The 25,261-nt window shown below is 40.2% G+C and overlaps 1 pseudogene; it reads right to left on the minus strand.

Annotated features, from left to right (window-relative positions):
• Positions 1–7,353: 7,353 nt before the first annotated feature.
• Positions 7,354–25,261, minus strand: part of LOC119622774 (phosphatidylinositol 3,4,5-trisphosphate 3-phosphatase TPTE2-like) — a 91,977-nt pseudogene continuing 74,069 nt past the window's right edge.

Raw genomic sequence — 25,261 nt, forward strand, 5'->3', positions numbered from 1 at the left:
CTGTTTTTCCAGCATCTAGTATACATCTTAAAATCTGAGATAAGAACTTCTCTGGTTTGATTGTAAAAAGAAAGAGAACAGTAACACAGAAACTTCGTGTCCCAAATAGAGCAAAGATACCTTGTCTATTACTCACAGTAATCCTCCCTTAAATTTGCATAACATGTAAAGTTTTACAAAGTACTTATACCTCCCTTATCTAATTCAATCTTCATAACCACCCTGGGCAGTACTAATACTATAAACCAGTCTCCAGCCTCAAGGTTGGTGCTCTTGCCACTGCCCAGGTGAAGCTGCAAAGCTGCGGCCACCTCTCTCCATGGTTGCATCTGTGTGGCCATCTCAGGCCTCAGCTCTGCCCCATCCATATACTAAGAGTGAACCAAGCATGGAATTGGAGTGTGTTACCTGAGCATCAGTCAGTTTCGCCAGGAGACCTGACACTTGTCCTTGTTTCTGTTGGTCTATTTAGGGAAAGCTGGGAATGCGTCCTTCCATGACTTGCTGGTTTTTAGCGCTCTTTTCTGGCTTTGTCTGTGTAAATATACCTGTGCTACGAAGCTGCGTGGGTGTCCCCAGAGGAGGGATTTTTGCAGTCTTTGATTGCCCTTTTGTCTTCTAGGAATAATGGCCTTATATTCTAGACTGAAACCTACTATGATTCGAGCATTCCCTGCCCATGGAGCACTAGTTTGGCCCACGAATATAGCAGGAAGTTGAAAATGAGCCAGCTGGAAGCATACTGAAGTGTCCTGGAGGGCCTGAGTCAAGCACAGGGGTTTGAGGACTACAGTTCATCTCAGGGTTTCTTGGAGTACAAGACCAGCGTGAAGTTATTCTGATTTCTTGGGAATTTTGCTTTTTTGTCTTCCCTTATACCTTACATCTTAAATTGTATGGAAGAAGCTCTATTTTGCATCATATCATTTCTGCCCTTAATTGTACTGAAATAGAAAAGTGACTGCTCTTTCCCTTGGTAAAATGGAGAGTGGTCAGCAGCCTTCTGCACCTAATTCAAAAGGCTAAGTATAGCTCTGCCAGGGCCTTTACATAAACCTCTACTTGCCAACGTAATTTGGACAGTTATGTGTTGAGGGAAACACAGTTTGGTTCCATGTTTATTTCAAATATTACCAGAAAAACCCAGAGGTGATCATTTCCTCATGAAGATGCTTATAAATGGTTGCTTAACCCATTCTAGATGTAGGATCTGCTTAATGTGTGTACTATTCTAAGTGGTTGATTTTTTTTTTTTTTAAATATGGAGTCTCACTCTCTTGCCCAGGCTGGAGTGCAGTGGTGCAATCTCGGCTCACTGTAACCTCTGCCTCCCGGGTTCAAGCAATTCTCCCACCTCAGCCTCCTGAGTAAGTGGGATTACAGGGGCGCGCTACCACACCTGGCTAATTTTTGTATTTTTAGTACAGATGGGGTTTCACTATGTTGGTCAGGCTGGTCTTGAACTCCTGACCTCGTGATCTACTCGCCTCAGCCTCCCAAAGTGCTGGGATTACAGGTGTGAGCCACCAAACCCGGCCAAATAAAACATATTTTTAACCAATAAAAATTAAGGACAAAGAAGGGTATTCCTTATAGAATATCTGATAAAGGGCACAATTCAACCAGAAGACTTAGCCTAAATATGTGCGCACCCAACGTTGGAGCACCCAAATTCATAAAACAAGTTTTTCTTGGCCTACAAAAATATTTAGCCACACAATAACAGCAGGAGACTTCAACAACCCACTGACAGCAATTGACAGATCACTGAGGTCGAAAACTAACAAACTCTGTACTTACACTTGACAGTTGACCAACTGGACCTGACAGACATCTACAGAACACTTTGCCCAACAAACACAGAAGATACATTCTCATGTGCACACAGAACATATTCTAAGATCAACCACATGCTTGACCATAAAGCAAAGCCTCAATACATTCAAAAAGTTTGAAATCACACCAGGCACACACTCTGACCACAGTGCGACAAAAATAGAAATCAGTGTCAAGAAGATCTCTCAAAACTATATAAATACATGGAAATTACATAATTTACTCCTGCATAACTCCTGGGTGAAAATCTGAATTGCACTTAAGGAACTAGAAAAAAAACAATAAACTAACCCCAAAGCTGGCAGAAGAGAAATAACTAAAATTAGAGAAGTACTGAATGAAGTGCTTTTTGGGGTGCTGGTTTTTTTTTTTCTTGAGACTAGATGAAAAAATCCACACAAAAGATCAATGAAACCAATAGTTAGTTTTTTCAAAAAATCAACAAGATGGATAGCCTGATAGCTAAACAAAGAAAAAAAGAGCCAAATAAGTACAATCATAAATGACAAAGATGACATTACAACCGATCCCACAGAAATACAAAAGATCCTCAGAGAACACTATAAACAACTCTATGCACACAAATTAGATAATCTAGAGGAAATGGATAAATTCCTTGAAATACACAGTCTCCCAAGATTGAATTAGAAAGAGATTGAAACCTTAAATAGACAAATGTCGAGTTCCAAAATCAAATCATTAATAAAAAATCTACCAACCAGGAAAAGCCCTGGACCAGATGAAGCCAGAGCTGAATTCTACCAGATGTACAAAGAACTGGTACTAGTTCTATTGAAACTATGCCAAAGAATTGAAGATGAGGGGCTCCTCCTTAACTCATTCTAGGAAGCCAGTATCAGCCTAATACCAAAATCTGGCAGAGAAACATACAAAAAGAAAACTTCAGACCAATTACTCTGATTAACATAGACACAAAAATTCTTAACAAAATTCTAGGAAACAGAATCCAGCAGCACATCAATAAGTTAATAAACCACAATCAAGAAGACTTCAGTCCAGGGATGCAAGACTGGTTCAACACATGCAAATCAATAAATGTGATTCACCACATAAACAGAACTAAAAGCAAAAACCATATGATCATCTCAATAGATGCAGAAACAGCTTTTGATAAAATCCAACATCACTTCATGTTAAAAACCTCAACAGACTAGGTATCAAGGGAACATACCTCAAAATAATAAGAGCCATCTATGACAAACCCACAGCCACCAACCAACTGAATGGGCAAAAGCTGGAACCAATCCCCATGAGAAATGGAACAAGACAATGATGCCCACTCTCCCCACTCCTATTCAACATAGCACTGGAAGTCCTACCTGGAGAACTCAGGCAGGAGAAAGAAAGAATAGGCATCCAAATAGGAAAAGAAGAAGTCAAACTATCTCTCTTTGCTGATGATATGATTCTTCATCCAGAAAACCAAAGACTCTGCCAAAAGGCTACTAGAACTGATAAACAACTTTAGCAAAGTTTCAGGATAAAAAAATCAATGTGTAAAAATCAACAGCATTTCTATACACCAATAATGTCCAGGTTGAGAGTTAAATCAACAACAGAATCCCATTTACAGTAGCGACAAAAAAAATGAAATACCTAGGAATGCAGCTAACAAAGGATGTGAAAGATCTCTACAGGAGCTACAAAACACTGCTGAAGAAATCAGAGATAACACAATTAAATGGAAAAGCATTCCATGCTCATGGACTGGAAGAATCAGTATCATTCAAATGGCCATACTGCCCAAAGCAATTGACAGATTCAGTGCTATTTCTATCAAACTACCAATGTCATTCTTCACAGACTTAGAAAAGAGTATTCTAAAATTCATATGAAACCAAAAGAGGGCCTCCACAGCCAAAGCAAATCTAAGCAAATGGGCAAAGCCAGAGGCTTCAAACTATAAGGCTATAGTATCCAAAACAGCATGGTACTGGTACAAAAGCAGACATATACATCAATGGAACAGAATAGAAAACCCAGAATAAAGTCTTACACTCACAACCATCTGATATTGCAAGGTTGACAAAAACAAACAATGGGGAAGGGACTCCCTATTCAATAAATGGTGTTGGGGTAACTGGCTAGCTATATGCAGAATAATGATACTGGACCCATACCTTTCATAACATACAAAAATTAACTGGAGATAGATGAAAGATTTAAATGTAAGACCTCAAGTGATAAAAATCCTAGAAGAAAACCTCAGAAGTACTCTTCTTGATACTGGCCTTGGGAAAGAATTTTTAACTAAGTTCCCAAAAGCAATTGCAATAAAAATAAAGATTGACAAGTGGGACCTCATAAAACTAAAGCGCTTTGGCACAGCAACAGAAACGATCGGCAGAGTCAACAGACAACCTACAGAACAGGAGAAAACATTTGCAAACTATGCATCCAACAAAGGTCTAATATCCAGAATCTATAAGGAACTTACACAAATCAACACACAGAAACCAAATAACCCCATTAAAAAATGTGGAAAGAACATGAACACATACTTCTCAAAAGAAGACATATGAGTGACCAATGAACATATGAAAAAATGCTTCACATCACGAATTGTCAGAGAAGTGCAAATCAAAACCACAATGAGATACCCTCTCACACCAGTCAGAATGGCTATTAATAAAAAGTCAAAACAACAGATGCTGGCAAGGCTGCAGAGAAAAGGGAATGTTTACCCATTGTTGGTGGGAGCTTACATTAGTTCAGCCACTGTGGAAAGCAGTCTGGAGATTTCTCAAAGAACTTAAAACAGAGCTACCATTTGACCCAGTAATCCCATTATTGGATATCTACCCAAAGGTAAAAAGACCATTCTACCAAAAGACACACATACTGATATGTTCATTGTTGTGCTATTCATAATAGCAAAGATATGGAATCAACCTAGGTGCCCATCAGTGGTGGACTGGATAAAGAAAATGTGGTACATATACACGATGGAATTCTACGCAGCCATAAACATGAGTGAAATCATGTCTTTTGCAGCAGCATAGATGGAGCTGGAGGCCATTATCCTAAGCAAATTAATGCAGGAATAGAAAACCAAATACCACATGTCCTCACTTATGAGCTAAACAACAGGTGCTCTTGGACATAAGGATGGGAACAACAGACACTGTGGACTACTAGAGGAGGGTGGAGGGAGAGGGGTGCGGGTTGAAAAACCACCTGCTGGGCACTACGCTCACTACTGGGGTGCAATATACTGATGTAACAAACTTGCACATATACTCCCATATGTAAATTAAAGTTAAAACATTTAAAACATGAGTATCATTCTGATCTAAGTTTCTTGAGTTGTTCAAAAAATCATTCATTTTGTATTCTAAGAAAGCAATACCCAAAGAGGCCTTAAACGAGTTTTCTTTGAATAAGTAAAAGCAGAATAGTGTGACAACTCATAATTTCCAGAAATTGTGGTGGGTCTTGGAGGTCTGGGGAAAAGAAACCTTAGTGGTAATCTCCTTGTTTCAAAAAGTGAAATCCTTAATATAAAAAAGGGGGTTTCCTTCCTTCCTGTATTTCTAGTATTGAAAAAGACAGATCTTGCTCTTCACTGAGCCAGCTAAGTATTTTCCTCCCTATTCACCTAAACCCAGGACATACTCTGCCCTCTGGAGATTATTGCTGTGTGAATTCTAAAGGAAATAGTATAGCCTATGTTGTGCCTACACGTTTCTGTCGTATGAATGGCAGGGTGTAATATTAACATGAAAGGAATTTGAAAGCATGTTCTACGATCTTTTCCTCAAAGGGGAGCCAGATCAGGGGGAGTAAAGGAAAAAGGCCTTTAGTTGGGCTGCTGCACTGGCAGTTGGAACCTTTTCTGGAATATTTAGAGGAGAAAAAAGTCACCTGCAGCGAGGCCGCTCACCAGCCTAGTGGGGCTCTGCTGCCTTCCGTGCCCACCATGGCTCGGGGCTCTACTCTCATCTGTGCCACTCTGGTACCCACAGCCCTTATATCAAGTATTTTTCTATTTACACTCAAAAATTAAAAAGTTCCTATGGCAAACTCCAGACACTGAGTTGCTGACCTGGGTGGTCTGAGCGGTTAGTGTGCTGGTTACAAAGTTGCTACGCTGGAGAGATTTGCCTTGAACTCTCAAACCCTGTATTTTCATGAACTGCTTCTTCTTTTAATGCTTTCTGTAGAGTGCAAGGTTTTTCAGGAATGAGTGTATCGTGTTTTAGCACTGACACTTGTCTTATCAGTTGTTACCTTTCATTTCCTGATGAACTCATCTTGGTCTAGATCGTTGAGCGCCTTGCCAATAAAAGGAAAATCATTCAAATAAGAATAATGTCAATAAAGCCAAAATAGAACGTTTTCAAGGACAATCATGGCCTGAAGATACAGTGGCAATAAAGGTATTTTGAATAAAGTAACACCCACAGGCTGGGCATGGTGGCTCATGCCTGTAATACCAGCACTTTGGGAGGCTGAAGCAGGCAGATTGCTTGAGTTCAGGAATTTGAGCCTAGCCTGGGCAACAATGCCAAAACCTTGTCTCTACTAAAAATACAAAAAATTAGCTGGGTGTGCTGGCATGCGCCTATAGTCCTAGCTACTCGGGAGGCTGAGGTGGGAGAATCACCTGAGCTTGGGAGGTTGAGGCTGCAGTGAACCAAGATCACACCACTGCACTCCAGTCTCGACAACCAGAGTGAGATGCTGTCTCAAAAAATAAAAAATACAAATAAAAAATTTGTTTAAAAAAAAAAAAGTGCCACCCAGCACCAAAGAGGAAATAATAATGGTTTCCTGTAGACATAAGGCTAAGCAGTGTTTATAATGAAAAGATAACCTCCCTTCAGAGTTCCCCCAAGCTTAGGTGAAGTTGGTTGTGAGCAGGAGCACTGGATTTCAAAATAATACACCTAGATTACTCTAAGAACACATATTTCTTTTGGCTTCACTTACAATTTTATACAAAAGCAGAAGTTACCAAAGATTACTTATCCTTCATATTTACCACAATCTTCTTACCCCAACCCCTGTGTCTGTGTGTAATTAAAGGAAGCTTATCAAGTAAGCTACCTATTGAATACTTGGAATGAGAGAGGGCGTGCTGGGAGTTGGGGGACTGCTTGTGTGAAACATTTCTCTCTCCTAGATTTAAAACTTAGTCTTTGTTGCCAATCTGTTAACAGACAGTTTGTAAATGAAGGGGAAGAAAAATATATAAATTAGCTTTCTAATCAATCTGAAATTACAAATGTGAACCACAGCAGGGAATAAATACTTGACCAAAAATACGTAAGTAAGTGGGTGCTGGGGAATCACAATTTTTAAATATCTCAAATTTTTGATATGAAAGTTCTATCTCAAAGTTTTCAAAATGATGCTGAATGTTCCCGCATACTGTGTTCCAAATATATGTACATACAAGATGGAAACTGTGAAGTATGTGCCTTCAAAAAAGAAAAAAAACCCTGACATTTTACCTATATATATTTAATAGATTTATCAAGAACATATGTAAACATATATAAATACAGATATATCATCAAGGAAGATTTAGGACATATGAATATGTGGCAGGGGTTGGAATGAACATAATTCTTTCCCAGAAGGGGAAGGGGGAACTATACTTAATTGGATCCAGCTACAACGTAATTGTAAGTCACTTCTCACCAAAAAGTACCTCCACTGCAAATTGTGGTGGATAAATTTTCCATGTTTTTTGTTTATGTGGATTATCCAGTTCATTTCTTGGCAGATAAAGCCTAAGAATAGAAAAAAAAATTACTACATTTTCTACTGGGGCTAACCGAAAAGCCACGCAGTTGGGTACTCACGTTAGAGCTGGAAGAAACAAAAAAAGAACCTCATCATGAATAGAACCTCAGCCCCTTTTTTGTGTCTCAGTTGGCTCCTTCCACCTTTTTAGTGAGACTTAAAAATACTTTAATCTTCAGCAACACATGAGTAACACATGTTGACTCTCTTACCATTGCTTTATATGGAATTAATGACATCCAAGTTTAATAAAATATCTCCATTTCTAAATGGGACAGAAATCAGTCAGGATAGACTTGAATGGAAACCCAGGAATAAAATACTATATCTCTTTTAATTTATGTGTGAGGTTTGCAATTTTTTGAATTTTTACAATCAGACCTTGGAAATGACGTTGAGCAGTAGGATATAAATCCCATATGCTGAGCATTCCAATAAGGGAACACTAGGCATGAATTGGTTAACCCATTTATGCCTAGTGTTCTAAATGATAGAAGTTAGCGTTTTTGGCTAAACAACCACCTCGTAACTAACAAAAACAGCTTTACCAAGTAGTATGTAAATTTAAATGTTACAGAAATCTTTAGAAATGTATATAAAAGTAAGAATAAAAGTGATCTAGCTTATCACTTCTCCAAAATGAACATAGTGTTTTAAAGGAAAAAAACTATCCTTTAGCAAGAACCCCTTTTGAGGAGCAGCATCAAATGAAGCTTCACCCAGGTCTCATTTTGAGGGACTTTGCTCATGTTAGAAGAAAAAGCTTATTGCTTGTATGCATCTAAAAAAAAAAAAAACTTGTAAAAAGTTTCCATCATACCCAAAGTTCACTCTATCAAAATCCATTAAATGTTTTGCATTGCAAGTATGTAGGCCAGAGGTTTAATTTGCCGTTGCCTTGCTGGACTTTAGGAGTTATTAGATCCAGTTCACATTTGAAGAAAAGATTAGGACTGGATGTAACAATAACTATCAATTCATGCCACATATAATCATAGCCACTTCTTCAACTCTGACCTACATCATTTACAACAATTTTGTCCTTTTGTATTGAAGAGTATGGTTTACACAAAAAAAAATCTCAATTTTTCACCATCACAGAACAAATGCTACTTATAGTGGAGAACTTCTAGACTGAGAAATGAGTTTCCAAATATGGTAGAAGGTTTCTTGGAACAATAATCTCCAAGCCCAATTAATAATTTTTCAGAAAGTTTTCCCAATTCAGTTACTAGAAAGCCACATTTAAATGGCTATTTAAATAGACTATTACTTAATGATATTTTTTAGCTGTATTCCTTAATACTGTGTCTTGTAACTTCTCCTAGATATAAGTGTGTCAGTCAGCTTTTCAGCTAGCTGAAGCCTCCCTAGGTCCTGCCTCACTTTAACACAAAATTTGGTGGTGGTTCGTCATTGGTAAATCAGCACCTACTGACGGGGACCTGCCATACTGAAGGCGCTGAGCAGACTCATATTGAACTTCTTTGAGAGAAATTTACTACCACACTAAAAATCTGATTATAATACTTTTGAACTCATAACACAGTCCTATGGCACGGACCTTGAGGATACTGCAACAGAGGGTCTCAAGAACAAACGTATTCTTAACCAAAATAAGAGGAGTAATGCAATGAACAATGGTGGTTCGATAATTTTTTGCTTTCTATAAATTAAGTTTATGACAACCAGCAAAAGACTTGCCATTACACTTTATACATAGACATTGAAGATTAGGCTGTTCCTATGGGTTTATATTATATCCATACCTCTTACTTTGAATAAAAGATGTGTTGAACCAGAAGAAAAATGGACAATTGTCATAGTATTTAGGAAGACTCTAAAAAGAAAAAGAAAAATTCAAAGTAAAACTGATCCCAAGAACTAATCATTCCAAAGAAATTAAAGCTCCTTCCTTTATTCCTTTATATTTTTATCAATTATAACCATTAAATATGTAACACTCTGCAATCTAGAACAATACACTCAAGATACAAAGGAGGAGGCTTGAAGAAAATGCTATTGTATTCTTTTGCTGTTTCTATCCACATTTTCAAGGAAGAGTATTTTTCCCATGATAGGTATTTAATTTAGATGCTGATATTTGAATCTGGTTTAGATAGTGCCAAACACACTCTAGTAAGGACCTATGCCTATATAGACCCAAGTATATTGTAGTGAATTCTTATCATTTTTTTGTTGCCTCAGCATCCCTTTTAAATATAAATTGGACTTTCTGATATCAGAAGTGGGGTTCAGTCACCCTCAGCAGTTTCCAGTTCACCTCCTCCCAGTTTCTCCATGTGACTGATCCCGATGTCTGCCTTATACAACCTTCTCCTGGTGACCACTTCATTATGGGACAGCTAGATATAACCTACTTGACTCACCCCACAGACCCCCATACTCTGCAGGGACCATGTGGATATATCAGTGACCACCTCTCAGTCACAGCAGAGACTCATGGCTGCTTGCATGAAACCAAATTCGACCTCCCCGCAGGAAACCTGCTCAGGTAGCACCTTACATCCCAATAAAGGCTTCCACTCTCAGGTCCCTCCCCCTCTCTCGCTACTGCTCCCCACCCATCAGTTGAGCACAGGTCCCCCTTCCAGTTGGCCCTGCGAAGCATGTTGCCCTCTTCTCTCTGGAATTAATAAAAAACTGCTTTGGTTATTTCATGTGTTGTATTGTGCGGCCTCCTCTGTTTCACCCAACTGAGTCACCCAAACCTAACTCTCTTTACAGTCAGTGCTCCTAGCTACTCGGGAGGCTGAGGTGGGAGGATTGCTTGAGCCCAGGAGGTTGAAGCTACAGTTAGCTATGATCACGCCACTGCACTCCAGCCTGGGTGACAGAGTGAAACCCTGTCTCAATTTCTTAATTTTTTTAAAAAGGTGCAAAACAAAACGTAATCATTGCCATGCAGTAAAACATACCTCTGGTTTTTTTTTTTTGGTTTTTTTTTGTTTTGTTTTGTTTTGTTTTAGCATCTTGGCTTTTACTTTTTTTGTTTATTTTGTATGTTTTGTATTTGAGAATACATGTAAATTCAGAAAAATTTAGAAAATTTACAATAAAAAAACAAACAAAAATTATATACATTACATATGCTCTTTTTAAAAAATTTGTTATAGATCTGATTTATTGTTTTCCTCCCCCTCCTTTGTTGGGAATTGTAGTAAAGCAAATTTTAAATAAAATCATTAGACCAGACAAGAACAATGGCAGAGGCTATTTTGTGATTCTTCACCGAAGAGAAAAACTGCACCTTCACATCATCGTACAGAGGGGGACCGTCGAATACATCAGTTAATACTCTGTCTGTTTCAGTGTCATGCAATATCTGTGAATGAACACATGGAATTGAGAACTATAAACCTAGATAATGATAACAATGAGATTCCTTTTCACTTATCATGACTTCCTATATTTATCGAGTATTTTGGTTTCACAGCCCGATCACTATATGTATAAATTATTAATAATCTTTTCTAGTTGCAATACTATTGTGTGTGTGTGTGTGTGTGTGTGTGTGTGTGTGTGTTTTCGTTTGTTCTTTGTTTTTTGAGACACAGTCTCACTGTCACCCAGGCTGAAGTGCAGTGGTGTGATCTCGGCTCACTGCAACCTCTGCCTCCCGGGTTCAAGTGATTCTTGTGCCTCATCCTCCCAGGTAGCTGGGACTACAGGCACATGCCACCACACCCAGCTAATTTTTGTATTTTTAGTAGAGATGGGGTTTCACTATATTGGCCAGCCTGGTCTCAAACTCCTGGTTTCAAGTGATCTGCCCGCCTGGGCCTCCTAAAGCGCTGGATTACAGGCATGAGCCACTGCACCTGGCCTGTTGTTTATGTCTTTTAAAGGCCAACATGTCTGAGGGTTATCATGAACCACTTTTCTTTTTCTTTTTTTTTTTTTGAGACAGTCTCACTCTGTCGCCAGGCTGGAGTGTAGTGGCATGATCTCAGCTCACTGCAACTTCCACCTCCTGGGTTCAAGCAATTCTCCAGCCTCAGCCTCCCAAGTACCTGGGACTACAGGAATGTGCCACCAAGCCCAGCTAATTTTTTTTATTTTTAGTAGAGATGGGGTTTCACCATGTTGGCCAGGATGGTCTCGATCTCCTGACCTCGTGATCCACTCGCCCCGGCCTCCCAAAATGCCGGGATTACAGGCAGGATTACGGTGCCCTGCCATGAGGCACTTTTCAAAAGTGTTTCACTTTTAAAAAGTATTGAATTTTCTATTAGACTTTAATCAATTAAATATTATTATTTAATGTGTATCATGTGATGTTCATGTGTTAGGGCCTTTTTTGAGAATACATTAAGAAGCTCAATTTTAAAGCTAGGATTGACATTCAAAAAGCAATGCGTAACCCATCATCGTTTTTTATTTTCTAAATTTAAAAAATAACAACGGGGGTCTGTAACACTTGGGGGTTGGGCCTGCACGCCCCTTCCAAGGGAAGGGGAGAGTGGGGTCCCCCTGCTCATCATGTTTTATCAGAACTCGTGTATTTGTCAATGGGATCTTTGAACTTGACCAATGCAGGCTGCTGGATGGAGTGACCAAAGATAGGTCAAGTTTTGGAATGAATGACTTTGAAGCTATATTATTTCTTTGACTCACTCTCATATAAATAATGGCACCCACAATAAGAAAGGTCTATGCGAGGCCCTGTGAAAAACACAAAAGAAGGTGCAGACTCGGTTGGCCCCTTCAGGGAGCTGTACACATAAGAAACAATAGTAGAATGGTACAAAACTGAATATGATCATAAAGACTGGGTTTGCTGTTAGGCACTACTGGGGGCTAGTTAACAGAAGGTGCAGAATGCGAAAATTTCATTAAGAAGGTAGAAACTGAATTGGGAACGAAGCAGTTTAGATAAAGGAAGAAGAGCTCTGAAAATAGAATCCAGTTCAAACGGAGGGAAAAAGACGAGCAATAACACAAGGTAGAAATTAGAAACATGGGCCAGGCGCAGCGGCTCCCGCCTGTGATCCCGGCACTTTGGGAGGCTGAGGTAGGCAGATCACCTGAGATCGGGAGTTCGAGACCAGCCTGACCAACACGGAGAAACCCCGTCTCTACTAAAAATACAAAGTTAGCCGGGCGTGGTAGCGAATGCCTGTAATCCCAGCTACTTGGGAGGCTGAGGCAGGAGAATCACTTGAACCCAGGAGGCAGAGGTTGTGGTGAGCCGAGATTGTGCCAGTGCACTCCAGCCTGGGCAACAAAAGCAAAACTCTGTCTCAAAAGAAAAAGAAAGAAAGAAAGAAAGAAAATTGGAAAAACAACAACAAACAATGTCGGGCAGTGTGGCTCATGTTTATAATGCCAGCAGGTTGCAAGGCTGAGGTGGACAGGTTGCTTGAACCCAGGGGTCTGAAACCAGCCTGGGCAACATAGCAAGTCCCAGCCTCTACAAAAAATTTAAAAACATAAAATAAAATGGGGGATTGCTTGAGCTCAGGAGGTTGAGGCTGCAGTGAGCCATGATCACGCCACTGCGCTATAGCCTGGGCGACAGAATGAGACCCTGGCTCCAGGAAAAAAAAAAAAGAAAGGAAGAAAGGAAGGAAAGAAATAACCAACTAACTAACTAAATTAGAGCTGTGTTCCAAGAGCCAAAAGGGATGACCCAGTTTATTTGGAATGAAGTCTGCTGGTCAAGCTACTGATGGAAAAAAGCTCAGGTGTTACGTTAGGGCTATTATATCTTAAGAGCTCAAGAGCCAAGGAAATAAGAGTGAAGGTGTTGAAAAATACGGTGGGCCATTTCCTATGGGACAGAGAGGCCTGATAATTATCACACATAACACTTATTTAGTGATTTATAGTTTACAAAGAAACTTTCTATATATTATCTAATTTAATTCCCATCGCACTTGAGATGTGATGTTGATTTTACAGATAAGGACGTTGAGCCAGAGGTGTGAACTGGCTCTGACCATGGGCACACCGTGTGCCTTCTGCTCAACCTACAGCTTTTCACAATGAGAGCAATATTTCAGGGTGCATATTTCAGGACTCTAGACATTGCATTATATAAGGAGAAAGAAAGTGTAAGGAGACCACTGCAGAAATCCAGGCATGAGCAAAGGACATTCTGGACAATTGGTGGCAGTGAGAACAGAAAGGAAGGAGAACACAGAAAACTCTCAAAGGCATCATCTACAGAGATTGATGACTGACTGGATTTAGGGGACCGAGGCAAAGAGAATCAAAGCCCAAGGCCTGAGTGGAAGAATGCTGGTGCCATTTGCAGAAGCAGAGAGAAAGCTCATTGATAATCCAGACTGGCTGATGCATTTGAGTCGGAGTGGAAACTGTTCATGTTGTAGCTCCTGCATCTACAACTCAGTGGGCGCTCAAAAATATCTGTTCAGTCAATGAATAAATAATAGTTGAAGTAAGGGGAATAGGTCATTCTTTAACTAAGAGTAAAGCATTTGCTAAGAACAGAAAGCCAAAGGTCAGGCCTGGTTGAATGCTCTCAGTCAGGAGAGGCCAAAAAAGGGGGGGGGGCGGAGGGGAAAGAGGATGGCAGGGAACAGGGTCAGTAATAGGAGAATTTGCGACAAAGGCCTGGGTAGGAATTCTAAAAGTTTATGGTTATTAGACCATGAAGGATGTTTTCTTACTATTTCAGAAAAGGTATATAGTTTTAGGCATTTCTTCATTGTAGCAAAACATTGACTACCAGGTCCCTTTTGCTTTGGATAAAGAGGTCCCTCCTCAGTTCATTCACTCTTGCATTGTTTCTCACAGGGTCATCCCACAGAACCTCTGACTTAGAATCACTTGGGACATTGCTAAGTCTATAGATTCCTGGGCCCCATTCCAGATTTCCCAAATCATACTTTGGGGGTACAACCTAGGAATATAAATTTTTACAAGCTCTTTGGTGGTTTTCATGCACACTAAAATTTTAGAATCAGTGCTATATAATAAAAGAAAATGACTGAGAAGAAGAGAATTGGCTAAAAATGACTGGATATGTAAATTAAAATCCTTAATACATTCCTGGGAACATGCTCAGCATTTGTAGAAGTGTGAAAGGCAAAGCAACACTGAACAGAAATAAATTCTGGAAAGCACCCTGAGAAAACTGTTTTGAGCAAACAGGTTAATTTATCTCTGGTTTGCATCCAAACCCAGTGACACCAAGTTGATGATAACCAGAAAGCGTTATGGAATCTCTTTATGGTGAGTGATAGTTTAGGGAGGTGAACATTGCTGGTTTGACATTCAGCCTTAAAACAAACATCAGATTTTTTTTTCAATTCACATGTTTTCTCTTACCGAACAATTTCCTAATGAAGTACTGGAAAAATACAACCTTTTTCTCCATTACTGTTTAGACTTTTAGATCACATACATCACCTGTTCCAACACCTAAATGAAATTAAAAAGGTAGGTTGGTTAGCGTGAAGATCAGTATGTCTCACTAATTAACATCATGGATTAAAAAGAGAAAAAATTATCCAAGCTAACAACGTATCAGTAGTTACTTATTTGGTCTTGCACGGATTTTGTTTTTGAAAGACAAGGTTTCAAGCCAAGTTCTGTCTCCTAAAGCAGATTTTATAAGACTAGAGAAGAGAAAAAAATGCATAGAGTTCAGCTTCAAAGACTTAGAATCCCATCACTTTATCTTTCCAGAAAAAATATTTAGGGAAGGTAAGATGCGCATGGTGGCTCACGCCTATAATCCTAGCACTTTGGGAGGTCAAGGTGGATGGATTACTTGAGGTCAGGAGTTCTAAACCAGTCTGGCCAAGATGGTGAAACCCCATCTCTATTAAAAATACAAAAATTAGCCAGGCGTGGTGACACATGCCTGGAATCCTAGCTACTCAGGAGGCTGAGACAGGAGAATTACTTGAACCTGGGAAGAAGAGGTTGCAGTGAGCTGAGATCACACCACTGCACTCCAGCCTGGGCGACAGAACAAGACTCTGTCTCCAAAAAAATAAAAGAAAAAGAAAAAGAAAATTCAGGGAAGGTGACTTGCAACCTTTCTTGCTAATGTGTTGCTTTCTTCAGACTTTTAATCAGAATGATTCTTAATAATAAATACTGTAGTTTAACTACTTTGGCCCTACTTTAAGGCCAGTTCCTGATGCACTCTCTATAAAAATATAGGATAGTTAGATCCAAAAATTCCTGTGGTGTTCAGTATATATTTACAGGCAAAGGCTTTTTTGTTCCTTTTTTTCAATTCAAATGACCCACTTCCCTTAGCGTTTCCTCAAAGACTTGGTTTCTCAGCCAATTAATTTTTTTATTGCTTGCCTCTCAACTCTACATTAATTTTAATTCAAATATGTACAAAACTAAAGGTAGAAAATTAAAACAAATATTTTAATAAATTAGTGTATTAATTATCTTTGATAGATCATCTCATATGCTGTTTGTTTTCTTTTCATTTAACTTTGTTTTCACTAACACCATGATATTCATTTGTCATTAGAAATCACAGTATCTTGCCTCAGTTCCCCCTTTTCCATTCCAGTTGCAGAACTTCTATTGATGTCGACCAGAAATCAGTGAAATGTAGAACTAAACTCAGAAGGCTAAAAATCCTAGGCTGTCTGTGTGGACACCAGCATCCTGGCACCATGGCACCATGGCACCTATAGCACCCAGCACTGGCACCATCTCAGGTCCACAAGCTGGCTGCTAGAAGAGGTTTGCCTTAGGGGTTCCGAAGCATAGACTCCCTGCTACCTCTCTGGCAGCTGGAGTGGTGAGGCCCCATCCCTTCCACACACACATCCTGCTTTCCCACCTCCCCTGAGTGTAAGCTGTGAGTGAGAAGGTTACAGATGGAGGAGAGAGGGGAAAGGGAGAGCCCAAGGTGATGAGAAAAAAAATGCCTGTAAAAAGAAGGTGAGAAAATGATGTGATCTGGAGACACCTTCACCAAGGCAAACTCTGAACTACAGGTGGTTTGAGAAATAAGCAGTCTTGAGGGTACATGGTCCTCCTCCTCCCTCACCAGAGGCTCACTCTGCCCTGAAAAGTCCACCCCGGGTTGAGACTAGAGGAGCAATGAGAACGGGAGAGATGGGAAGGGGATGAAGTCCCCCAAATTGGTGATGGAAAAGAAAAAGTGAAGAACATCTAAGGACTGGCAATCAATGGGCAATTGCAGGAGGAGGGGCATACAGAAGGAGGAGTTCATGTGTGAGGATATGTAAAAAGACAGGTATGAGTCAGGATCATTTGCATATACAACTATGAGCAAAACCCTCCCAGAGTGGGAACATTGGCCCTCCTGCCCAATGCTTCAATTATACATGAAGCACTTACCACGAATCGAATAAATAATGAATCTTTTTATAAAGAGTACCCATCTTGGAGGGAGATTCCAGTTGTAGAGATGTTTCACTTGTGCAAAATATCCAACATATCTATTCTGAAAAGCAACAGAAACCTTACTTTAAGTGGAGATTGAAAAGTCTGAAGTCTGCATTCTTTTTTTTTTTTTTTTTTTTTTTTTTTTTGCATAAAGCTTGTTAAGGGAGGTAAGTAATTAAGAAAACATTTACTGGATGCCATTATATAACTAGGCATTTTTCGGGATGCTGCCTCACAACTATCTACCTTGTGGGGAAAATACTGAATTCAGAGCAATGGGGAAGTAACAAGGATGTAGCCAGGTCCTGTTTATAGGCTGCTTAAGGTTGAGATGGCAACTAATCAGAAGCACAACAAAACAGTTACAGCATCATCAGTGTCCAGAGAGAAGCTTAGCTGTGACTGAGTTGGAGGAAGGCTTGTGGTTTGGTGAAGAGCAGCTTCCTGGGCATGAGAGAATATGGTATAAGTGAAAACTCCAGAGGATACCTCCATACCTCAAGCAGGCTTCCTGTCATTCTTCTCTGGTTCCTGACAGCTAGAATTTCTTCACTTTGCATTTCCTCAGTTCTGTTTTCACAAGGAAGCCCTGGAATTCTCTTAGCCTTGTTCTTTCCCCGGGGCAAGCTGTTCACAATGGCTCTCCCCTGAATCTTTCTTCAAGGCATTGAAGAGCTCTGGTCCTGAATCAACTGGTTCAGAATCCAAAAGTTGGCCATCATGGTGGCTCCCGCCTGTAATCCCAGCACTTTGGGGGGCCAAGGCGGGCAGATCACCTGACATCAGGAGATTGAGACCAGCCTCGCCAACAGGGCGAAACCCTGTCTCTACTAAAAGTACAAAAATAGGCCATGTGTGGTGATGGGCACCTATAATCCCAGCCACTCAGGAAGCTGAGGCAGGAGAATCATGTGAACGCAAGAGGTCGAGGTTGCAGCGAGCTGAGATTGCACCACTGCACTCCAGTCTGGGCGACAGAGCTAGACTCTGTCTCAAAAATTAAAAACAAAACAAAACTCCTAAGTTCACAGACTGTTCCTTACCCATTGGGAAATGTTCATTAAAGTAACTAACCCACTGGAGTTCATTAAGGTAACTAACTGCCATACTTTCCTTTAGGAAGGGCCATTCATGAGGAAGGCTCATGAAAGTTCTTAACTTAGGAGTAGATGCAGTCAGTAGAATGGCCCACAATGCAGGATCAGAATGCAATGGTGTCTGAGACTCACCAGCAGACACAGAGGCCACTCTGTCCTGAGGTCTTGCCAGCACAGCTCTCAAACGTGCAGCTGAGTCCCTGTGTTGCTTTTTCAGCGAATCAGAAGAGATTCAGTTGCAACCTTTGCTGTGCTAGTTCTGGACTAACGTTAGGGAAACTATGCAGGACTGCAGAAGAAATGGGGATGGGGAGATGTGTGGGGAGAGTTGTTGAAGGAGCTCCATTTAGCATCCCCTTAGCTTCTGCCACTAGATTCTCCACCTTTCCCTAAGGGCTGTAAACCACCAGGGCCCTCAAGCTGCTTGTACTCCCATGCTTCCTTCTCCTACAACTTAAGACAACGTGGACTTGTAGTAGAAATTAATACAACCAACACATAGGAGGCACTCACTACAAACAAAGAAGATATTATGAGAAAAGGGTGGAAAGATGGGTAAGCCATGGGCTTTGCCTTTAAAGGGGATACAGAAGTCACCACTTCAAATAACTAGAGAATAACGCAAAGTGACGTAGTCCCTAAAAGAAACACAAAGGGCTTTAAGAATTGAAAAAGCAAGAGATGACTTCAGGCTGAGAAGGGAAAGGGTCTCTAGGAAAAGGGACACGAGCAATGGCATGAGGGTATCAAGTGGCCATAGGCTGGGAAACAGCACACAGTCTAAATGTGTGGAGTGTGGGATGTGTGCATGCACACAGCGGAAGAAAAGGTTGGAAAAGTCAAACTGCGGCTCCCAAGTGACAGGTTGAAACATTTAGTTTATTGCCACTGGCAGTGGGGACAGAGTATGGATTTTGAGCATGGAAATGGCAGGATTAGGGCTGCACTTCAGTAAATTCACCTATTACTTTTAGCTTAGGGTCTATAACTATCTTTGTTTTGTTTTGTTTGGGGCTTGGGTGTGGGAGGAAAGTATCAGTGGATAAGGCTGAGTTCTCCTGGCCCAAACTCAAGGTTTGGGGCCAGTAGTTAAAGTGTTCTTCTCATAGGGCCAAGAGTACTCACTCAGCTTCCACCACTTAAAGAAAAACTCATTTACAGCCACATCCGAATCTATTCAGGAATTCCCAACCCACTCTCACTTCGGTTTCAGGGGAAACATAGAAAAGGCAATAGAAATGAGAAGCTGTGCACAGCGCGGGCTTCAGAGACTGACATCGAGATTTCAGTCCTTGGTTCAACAGTTCTTTTGCTGAACCTCAATTTTCTAATTTATAAGATGAAAATCATAGTAGTATCTACTCAAAGAGTTACTGAGAATATTAAATGAGATAGTGAATAGACAACTCTTAGAATGGTTCAGCAAAGTCTAGAACGTTGTAAATGCTATAGGATAAACATCCCGGTTTCTGCAATAAACAAATTACAAGTAGTAAAAAATGGTGAGAAATTTATGAACTTAGATTCTTAAAAGACACTTAGGAGACACAGCAACCAAACGAAATATGTGGACTTTGTTTGAATTCTGATTAAACAAACTAAATTTTCAAAGATTTTAAGACAATTTTGGAAACAACCATGGACTACAAATTTGATATTAAGGATTTTTAAGGTATAATATTTTTAGATATGATAAAAAGTGTTAAGGTTTTTTGTTGTTGTTTTAAGAGTACTTAAATGTCATACTAAAATGCTTGTGGGATAAAATGATCTGATGACTGAAATTTCCTTTAAAATTAACCCAGATTTAGGGAAAGCAAGAGTGGAGAGTGGGGTTGGGGGGTTTGAGTGGAGTGGGAAAAGAATGGATGAAACATGGCTGGCTGCAGGCTGAAATGACTGTTGCAGCAATGTGATGACTATGTGAGGATATATTGTATGATTCTCTGCTTTTGTGTATGATTAAAATTTTCCATAACAAAATATTTCTAAAAGAAGAAACAGAGTAACAGTGTATATTTCCTATGGGTGTTATGGGTATTAAATGAGATACGTGAAAGTGCAATACTGTCTGATATACGGAAGGGGTTTTGAAAAGTTTATTTCCCCTTTTATTTTCTCTTTTAAAATACACCTCCCTGACAACACACAGAAAAGACACACACACACACACACACACAAACACCCCAGGAGTCATCCAAAAACAGACTTTGTGATGTTTTGCAAGGGCTGAATTGCCCTAATAAGGGTTTGTGAAGGACTTGGATCTTTTTTAACATTGAAATCAAAGGCTGGTGATTTTAGATAAACTTCAGGGTCCTGGAGCCTTGGGTACTGGATCTTCCCACTTTGGGAAAATAATCAACTCCTGAGCTCCGTAAACAATAACCAGTATAGAATAGAAAGCAGGATTCTCTGGGGAGAAGACAGAGTCCCCAACATGTGGGCTGCACCTGAAGCATGACCCTCAGACTCAGGAAGGGACCAAGGCCTGTTGCAGGGCACCCAACTGCTGCTACCTGATCACCAAAGGAGAAGAGTCTAAAATGAAACCAAGTAACAGGTGGCAACCTTAACCCACTCCCCTAAAAAAAAAAAACTCCCATTTTTAAAAAGAAAACTTACCTGAGAAGGAGTTTCTACTCCCTGAAATTTATTGCTGTTGGTTTTATCTGTTCACCTTTCTCCAAAATAATACAGGCTTTCCCACAAAAACAAACAAACAAAAAGGGTACAATACAGCCATGGTTCATCTGCACACATTCCTTTCCTATATTAGGTACCCTTAGTGTTTCTACACCCACCTTCTTTCCTAAAGTCAGTAATTTGTTTGTTTGTCTGTTTTTTGGTAGAGTCTTGCTCTGTGACCCAGACTGGAGTACAGTGGCAGGATCTAAGCTCACTGCAACCTCTGCCTCCTGGGTTCAAGTGATTCTACTGCCTCAGCCTTCTGAGTAGCTGGGACTACAGGTGTGTACCACCATGCCCAGCTAATTTTTTGTATTTTTAGTAGAGAGAGAGGTTTCACCATGTTGGCCAGGCTGCTCTCAAACTCCTGACCCCAAGAGATCCGCCTGCCTTAGCTTCCCAAGTGCTGGGATTAAAGACGTGAGCCACCCGTGCCCGGCCGCAGTGATCTTCGGGCAGAGGCTATCCAAAATAACAAAATTAGGACTTCTCTCATTCAAGGATTCACAAATTCAGAAAATTTTAGAGCTAGAAAGACCTTAGAAAGCATCTGGTCCGGCCGGGCGCGGTGGCTCAAGCCTGTAATCCCAGCACTTTGGGAGGCCGAGACGGGTGGATCACGAGTTCAGGAGATCGAGACCATCCTGGCTAACACGATGAAACCCCGTCTCTACTAAAAAATACAAAAAACTAGCCGGGCGATGTGGCGGACGCCTGTAGTCCCAGCTACTCGGGAGGCTGAGGCAGGAGAATGGCGTGAACCCGGGAGGCGGAGCTTGCAGTGAGCTGAGATCCGGCCACTGCACTCCAGCCTGGGCGACAGAGCGAGACTCCGTCTCAAAAAAAAAAAAAAAAAAAAAAGAAAGCATCTGGTCCAACCCTTCTTTCCATATTACAAATGACAACACTGAGACCAAAAGAAAACCAAGCAATCTGCCCTGGAGATGCTGCAGCCAGTTAGAAGCAGCTCAGGCCTGGAATACAGGTCCCTGGATCTCAGTCTAGGGCTCTGGATCAATAGCTGTCAATGACTTTCAAACCGTTTGTTTTTTAAGCTGCAATCCACATTAATAAACCTAAGAGACACACACACACACCCCCCCCAATAATTAAATCTTTTTATATTTTCTATTCTGCTCTATTCCATTTTATTTTTAAAATATGTCAGTTACAACCCAGTAACTTTATTTTACAACTCACTGATAAATCATGATCCATAGCTTGAAAAACACCATCCTAGAACATCCATTTTCAAAATCTGTGTACCTCAAATTAGAGAAACCAAATGTGGTGGAATTGGAGTGCCGGGCATTGCGCATAAGCACCACCTCTTCCCGAGACTGTAGGCCAAACAACTCTAGCAGAGCTGCTGGAAATGGCAGCAATTCAGCAAGAATATGGCAGAAAAGAAAATGACTGAGAACTCTGCTTGAAGTGGAAACAGCCCACCTTGTCTTACCAGAAATTTCTAGAGGTCACAGACTCCACATGTATTGACTAAGCAAAGATATTTACATTCAGCAGAGGCTTTGTTTTGAGTTGTGAAATGTTGCTTTTTATCTACCTAAGAGTTGTGAGGATGGTCAAGGCTGGAGTTATCTAATTAAGCTTGATACTATTCTCACGAGGAAGGAAGAAGTCATGCTACTGGCAGGAGTAAGAGCACAGCCAGGTAAAGTGAGGGAAGCATCTTGATTACTGAATTTTTTTTATCTGTGTAACATGGCTTTACTCCCCTCACCTTCATCCTTCCCCATCAGGTCATGTCTTTATTTAAAACGTTGATAATGTATACATCGTAGATTTTTTGCATTAATTTTTGTTGTTAAAATATTGCATTGAAATTATTTATTTTAACTATTGCAATTTTTAGCATTCCCTTAAATTTTGCACCTCATTGACCTCACTCTAGTCCCGGCCCAAAGAGATTCTTAAGTCAGCTACTAACTAGTGCATGTTAGACAAGAAAGTATTGAAAACAGAGTTTCTAAAAACTGCTTCTCTAATTATAATTTTACTAAGCACCATGACTAAAATAATCATCTTAATGTCCTACCAGTGATGTTTCAGAACAAGCAAACTCAATTATCATAAGACAAAGTTTGTAGAACATCTTTAATACCTCTGCAGTTAAAAATATTTCGGAGGCAATACGGAAGGCACAAATCATAGTTCCAGTTCTTCCTAGAAAAGAAGTTAGTTCAAGGAACATACATGGTATAAAAATACACTCAGAAATATTCAAGGAGTGCATTTTAAGTTGATTTTCTTTCTTTTTTTGAGACAGGGTCTTGCTGTGTTACGCAGGCTCGAGTGCAGTGGCACAATCTTGGCTCACTGCAACCTCCGCCTCACAGGTGAAAAACACGCAAATTACATTTACAGTAAAAATATCTCACCACCTGTAGACAAAAGGCCATGATGAGGTTTTTACTAAATCTATAAGAAAGCAACATCTCATATCGTTTATAATTTTTTTGGATAATAGGAAAAAAGAAAAATTCCCAACTCATTTAGTACATTAATATAACTGATTCCAAAATTGCACAAATACAGTAGAAGAAAAGATAACTTTACACCAGTCTCACATATAAATGTAGATTTTAAAATATACATATATTTTCAAAGTGAATTCAGCAATGTAGAAACACCAAGTGCCATTTCTCTTAAGGATGCAAGGATGTTTTTTCCAAGATGGCAGATTACAGGCTTTTAGCATGCCTCAGTCATTTGGCAGTAGTAAGCAAGTACATAAAGACCAACTCTGTGAGTTTTAATTCAAGAAAGAAAATGGCAATTCCCCGGAATTATAAAGGACATCCCAGATCCTGGGGAGGACAAGGCAGGCAAGCAGCCCTCATGACAGCATTCGACTGATAAAAGTGAGTGGAGTGAAGCCTCAGTATGTGACAGAGACAGACAGCAACCCTCTGTCTCATCTTTCCACTGGAGATCCAAGCAACCCGGGCAGAGGAAGAGTCTTGTTTCTCCCAAGCCTTGGAGTTAACTTGAGGAGAGACTTGGAGACTTTGTGAGGGCAAGACACAGGGAAACGCGGTCAGCATTTTCCCAAACCTGGACTGAGAGCCGGACAAGACTGGGGGATTTTCCCTATCTGGCTCCACCCATCTTATGCCCCCAATCCCCCTATCCCTAGGGCTGAGGAGGGACCTCCAATTAATGTGCACTCCGGAAATCAGCCCATTGCCTGAGGCAACAGAGAGCTCCTCCCAATAAACAAGGATCAAGTAGGTAGCCAGCAGCTCTGGCAACAGCCAGCTCTTACCCATGGCGCCATCTACTGGCTTGTAGGTCAAACCACACACCCAGTATAAAACCTGCAGACAGAAGTGCATGGGGCTACAGAAGCAAAGCCAAAAAAGCCTACCTAGCATGCTCTACAGTCCACCCCCTAGGGAGGAGGGAAAGGAAAAGAAGAAAATAATAATAATAATAATACAGGAGAGGAAAGAAAAAGAAAAAGTCCTACCCAAACAAAAATAATTACACAAATTAGAAGTGCTAGCATCTCCAGCTAAGAAGGACCCGTGCAAAAATTCAGGCACCATGAGAAATCTGAATGCAGTGACGCTACCAAAGGATCACACTAGCTCTCTGGCAATGCTTCCTACCAAAATGAAAACTGAGAAATGACAATAAACAATTCAAAGCTTGGGTTGCAAGGAAGCTCAATGAGATTCAAGCTTGAAATCAACAAAAAGAAACTTCTAAATCAATCCAGGAAATAAAGGAAGAGATAAACATCTTAATAAGAAATCAATCAGAACTTCTGGAATTAAAAAAACTCACTTAAGGAATTTCAAAATACAAGTGAAAGCTTTATCAATAGACGGGACAAAGTAGAAAACATAATTTCAGAGCTTGAAGACTGGTCTTTCGAACCAATCCAGTCAGGCAAAAATAAAGAAAAAAGATTTTTTAAAAGTGAAGAAAGTCAGAAATATGAGATTATGTAAAGTGACCAAACCTGCAAATTACTGGCATTCCCTAGAGAGAAAGAGAAAAAGAAAACAACCTGGAAAACATAGTTCATTTCTTGAAAATAATTCAAGAAAATTTATTGAATCTTGCTAGATAGACATCTAAGTACAGTGAAGCCAGACAGTGCCTGTGAGATATATAAAAAATGAACATTACCAAGGCATATATTCACCAGACTGTCCAAAGTCACTGTCAAAGAAAAGCCCTAGAGGCACTAGAGAAAAAGGCCAGATCACATACGAAGTTAGCCCGTCAGGATAACAGCAGACTGCTCAGCAGAAACTTTACAAGCCAGGAGAGATTGAGGGGTCTGTTTTCAGAATTCTTAAAGAAAATAAATCATAATCAAGAGATTTATATACCGCCAAACTAAGCTTCATGAGTGAAGGAGAAATAAAAACATTTTTTTCTAGAGAAGCAAATGCCAAGAGAGTTCATTACCACTAGATCAGTCTTACAAGAGATGCCTAAGGGAGTTCTAAACATGG

This window comes from Chlorocebus sabaeus, chromosome 19, assembly GCF_047675955.1.
Source record: "Chlorocebus sabaeus isolate Y175 chromosome 19, mChlSab1.0.hap1, whole genome shotgun sequence".
Taxonomy (NCBI): Eukaryota; Metazoa; Chordata; class Mammalia; order Primates; family Cercopithecidae; genus Chlorocebus; species Chlorocebus sabaeus.